This window comes from Rhinoraja longicauda, chromosome 22 (genome assembly GCF_053455715.1).
Source record: "Rhinoraja longicauda isolate Sanriku21f chromosome 22, sRhiLon1.1, whole genome shotgun sequence".
Taxonomy (NCBI): domain Eukaryota; kingdom Metazoa; phylum Chordata; class Chondrichthyes; order Rajiformes; family Arhynchobatidae; genus Rhinoraja; species Rhinoraja longicauda.
The window spans coordinates 35,431,275-35,436,355 of NC_135974.1; positions in this window are offsets into that span (position 1 = coordinate 35,431,275).

Consider the following 5,081-nt stretch of genomic DNA (forward strand, 5'->3'; position numbering starts at 1 on the left):
TTGGTATAAATGTAAATTGTCCCTAGTAGGTGGAAGATAGTGTTAATGTGGTGGGATCGCTGGTCGGTGTGGACTTGCTGGGCCAAAGTGGCCTGTTTCTAAACTAAACTAAAAAATCTATATCTCTAAGCTAAACTAAAAGGGTAAAGTGGGCTTTTGATCCACATTTGACAGAAGCTAAAGTAACCACAGCACCGCACTTTGGTCTAATGTAAGACTGACACATTTATGTTGAGAAATGTCGTTCGCAAACAAATACTCAGGAAATTGTCATAACATGATATTCTTCGGGTCAAGCAAGCGATCCCTGTACACTAACACTGTCTTACAGACTGGGGACAATTTACAATTTTACCAAAGCCAATTTTACCTACCTTTGCATAATACATATATAGACACAAAAAGCTGGAGTAACTTACTCGGGATAGACAGCATCTCTGGAGAGAAGGAATGAGTGATGTTTTGGGTCGAGACCCATCTTCAGACTGCATTTTTACTCATGTTTGTTTCGAGTAGTTTAGAGAATAAAGCGCGGAAACAGGCCCTTCGGCCCACCGAATCCGTGCTGACCAGCGATCCCCGCGCATTAACATTATTCTACACACACTAGGGACAATATCTTATATTTATTTGGGAGGAAACCAAATATCTTGGAGAAAACCCACGCGGTCACTGTGAGAACGTACAAACTCTGTACAGACAGCGCCCGTAGTCGGGATGGAACCCGGGTCTTCGGCGCTGTCAGGCAGCATCTCTACCGATGCGCCACCGTCCCGCCCTGTTTGATTTATGTGCTTTTGAAATAACATGCTTGTTTAATTAATGCCAATGCCTAATTTACATGCTCATATTTTTAAAATTATGTGGTTAAATTTAAATTTATGTGGCAGCTTAAATGCATGTTGACACAAAATGTTGGAATAACTCAGCGGGACAGGTAGCATCTCTGGAGAGAAGAAATGAGTGACATTTCGGGTCGAAACCCTTCTTCAGACTGATGTCAGTGGAGTGGAAGGTACATAGAAAAGGAACTGTATAAATAAGGAGGTGTAAGGTGTGAAAACAGGCCAAAGGGAATGAAGTTCAAGGAAAATGTAGAATAGATCATTGTTAGTTGGGAAAATGTAACAACATAGCAATCTATTCTATATGCTCCATTCCCTTTGTCTTGTTTTCACACCTTACACTTCCTTATATATGTACCTCCCACTCCCCTGACATCAGTCTGTAGAAGGGTCTCAACCCGAAACGTCACCCATTCCCTCTCTCCTGAGATGCTGCCTGTCCCGCTGAGTTACTCCAGCATTTTGTGTCTATCTTTGATTTAAACCAGCATCTGCAGTTCCTTCCCACACAGCTGAAACGCATATATGTTTAAATGACATGTTTGTGAAATGCATGCTGTTTTTCAAGAACGTAATCCGCTTGTGACATGTGAGGCACCTCCATATCCATGTGCCTCTCCAAAGGTCTCTTCAATGTCACTATCGGATCTGTCTCTTAAAGCTATGGTCACCTTCATCCAGCAAGTACCTCCCAGAGGCCTCACTAATCAGTTCAAGCAGTCTGGAGATCAGTGACAGGTAGGTGTATGCACTTGCCTGCTGCCTAGATCTGTTGGACCATTTGCACTAACAGCTATTTTTTTTATTTTAGATTTTCACAGTATTTCGCTTTCACAACACTAATACTTTCTCAACAATTTCCATCATACGCCTGTTATCAAAATACTCCATGGCTGCTTTTCAGTGCAATCTCACAAAGACAATTTCCTGTGTATTAATATCATTATCTCACTGTAAAGGAGCAATTTCACTGATCATTATACACTGTGATAAAAATGTCAAAAACGAAATGTTCTCAAAAGAATCAACAGTTTGGTGTTATACCAACCTTTTCAGTTGTGCCTCTTTGGACTCACTGGGCACAGGAGATCAAAGAAAGGAAACACGAGGAACTGCCGATGTGGAACCACAAAGTGCTGGAGTAACTCAGCGGGTCAGGCAGCATCTCTGGAGAACACGGATAGGTGACGTTTCACAGAGTGCTGGAGTAACTCAGCGGGTCAGGCAGCATCTGTGGAGAACATGGATAGGTGACATTTCACAGAGTGCTGGAGTAACTCAGCGGGTCAGGCAGCATCTCTGGAGAACATGGATAGGTGACGTTTCACAGAGTGCTGGAGTAACTCAGCGGGTCAGGCAGCATCTGTGGAGAAACTGGATAGGTGACATTTCACAGAGTGCTGGAGTAACTCAGCGGGTCAGGCAGCATCTCTGGAGAACATGGATAGGTGACGTTTCACAGAGTGCTGGAGTAACTCAGCGGGTCAGGCAGCATCTCTGGAGAACATGGATAGGTGACGTTTCACAGAGTGCTGGAGTAACTCAGCGGGTCAGGCAGCATCTGTGGAGAACATGATAGGTGATGTCTCGGGTCTGAGGAAGGGGCCTGACCTGAAACGTCACCCATCCACGTTCTCCAGAGATGCTGCCTTGACCAGCTGTGCAACTATAAGAAAGGTTTCCATTATGTTATAATGCCTCTGCAGTCAAAGAAGATATATTTCCACATTTTCACTTATTCCAGCAACGTATTCAATATTCACTTCTTTTTAAATTAATTCATTTTTGGAAGCATTTTTCATGAGGTTTGGATTTTTCTTCACATCACACTCACAGTAGTCCCCCGGATAATTAACATTTACAGGGATTCCATTGAATTTGACAACTTTCTCATAGATCTGGTTCAGATCGGGCATTTCATTGATCTCATCAGTGTGTTCCTGGGATACACATCACTCCTTTGTTATTTGGTGATTTCTGTTATTACTCAGAATAATTCAGCTACACACTTCAATTATTTGAAGCTGTTCCCTTCATGATGATCTTTGTTACTTTGAAGATTCATCATGTGCTCTTGTTCAAATGCCCGGCTGCTAGAATACTGTGCACCTCTTCTCCACAATAACTCGTTTTTCTTATTCATATTCCTCCCATCAACGTGTACAAAAGAACTGCAGATGCAGGTTTAAATCGAAGAAAGACACAAAAAGCTGGAGTAACTCAGCGGGACAGGCAGCATCTCTAGAGAGAAGGAATGGGTGATGTTTTGGGTGGAGACCTTTCTTCAGACTGAGAGCTACAATACATTCATGTGAAATTCCAGTGCAATAGGTAGAGCAAAGAGAAAGATGTAGAGTGCAGAATATAGTTCTCAGCATTGTAGTGCATCAATTCCATAGACAAGGTCCAATGTCCGCAAAGGGACAGAGGTGAATCAGGCAGAATAACTAAATTCCTTCTCCCATTCCTTCTCTCCAGAGATGCTGCCTGCCTGTCCCGCTGAGTTACTCTGGCATTTTGTGTCTTGCACCAATGTCACCTGCTGTTTCTTGATGGTTCTGGATGAGAGGAGATCTTATCAAAACGTATAAGATTATTAAGGGGTTGAAAACATTAGAGGCAGGAAACATGTTCCCAATGTTGGGGGAGTCCAGAACCAGGGGCCACAGTTTAGGAATAAGGGGTAGGCCATTTAGAACAGAGATGAGGAAAAACCTTTTCAGTCAGAGAGTTGTGAATCTCTGGAATTCTCTGCCTCAGAAGGCAGTGGAGGCCAATTCTCTGAATGCATTCAAGAGAGAGCTAGTTAGAGCTCTTAAGGATAGCGGAGTCAGGGGGTATGGGGAGAAGGCAGGAACGGGGTACTGATTGTGAATGATCAGTCATGATCACATTGAATGGCGGTGGGCGGTGGGACTCGAAGGGCCGAAGGGCCGAATGGCCTCCTCCTGCACCTATTGTCGATTGTCTATTGATATTCCCATCATTCTGCTAGTACCTCTTAATTATTCTTGATAGATTTCTGTGCTCGTCACATATTTCTAGATTTTCTAACAGCAATCCCATGTAGCTGCTGAATACTGATGTGTAACTATGAGGCTCTTACATTCCTCCTGTTTAAGTTTCTAATTGTAAATCAATGAGTTTTGTCTCAGATAAAAAAACTGACATGACCCTCGTGTTTTCCTAAATGCAAATCATAATGATAGCAACTTTTGTTGCATTCATATTAAAATGCAGAAATGGTCAAATATGTTTTTGTGTCATGCAGTCATAGAGTCATAGGGTGATGCAGAGATATAGCACTGAAACAGGCCCTTCGTCCCACTGAGTCTGTGCTGACCATCAATCGTCCACGTACACTAATCCTATATTAATCCCACTTTTTAATCTCCCCACATTCCATACAGTTCTCCCAGATTGTACTCACTCAACTACACACTAGGGGCAGTTGATCGAGATAATTAACGGACCGACTCGCATGTCTTAGGTTGGAAGGAACTGCAGGTGCTGGTTTAAACCGAAGATAGACACAAAATGCTGGAGTAACTCAGCGGGACAGGCAGCATCTCTGGAGAGAAGGAATGGGTGACATTTCGGGTCTTTATCAAGTCTGTAGAAGGGTCTCGACCCGAAATGTCACCCTTCCCAATTTGAGTCCATTCGAGATCTTGCTAGTACAACATTTCCTGTACAGTTAAGGGCGGCATGTTGGCGCAGTGGATAGAGCTACTGCCTCACAGAGACCTTGGTTCGATCCTGACTACAGGTGCTTATCTGTAGAGAGTTTGTAAGTTCTCCCCGTGACCGTGTTGGTTTCCTCTGAGATCTTCGGGTTCCTCCCACACTCCAAAAGCGTACAGGTTTGTAGTTTAATTGGCTCGGTAAAAAAATAAATATTCCCAGTGTGCGTGGAGTAGTGTTAGTGTGCCACTGTAGGCTTGGTGGGTCGAAGGGCCTGCTTCCGTGCTGTTAGTAACTAAACTGCAATAAGGACCATGCACATAATTCCTGCAGAGTTTCTACTTGTCTTTCGCCTTGCTTTAAGCAAAGTAATGGATGCCATCATCAGCTTTAACAATGTATATTTCTGCACCAGTTTCCTTTGTCCGTTGGAAAATGCTTTGGGCAAGCTGGTGATTATTGTTGATAAATGCCTCTAAGTTCAATTGCTGCAGACAATATGCAGAAGAAAGAGGATGTAATTGTACTGGGTGAAGAAGAAGAAGATGTCAT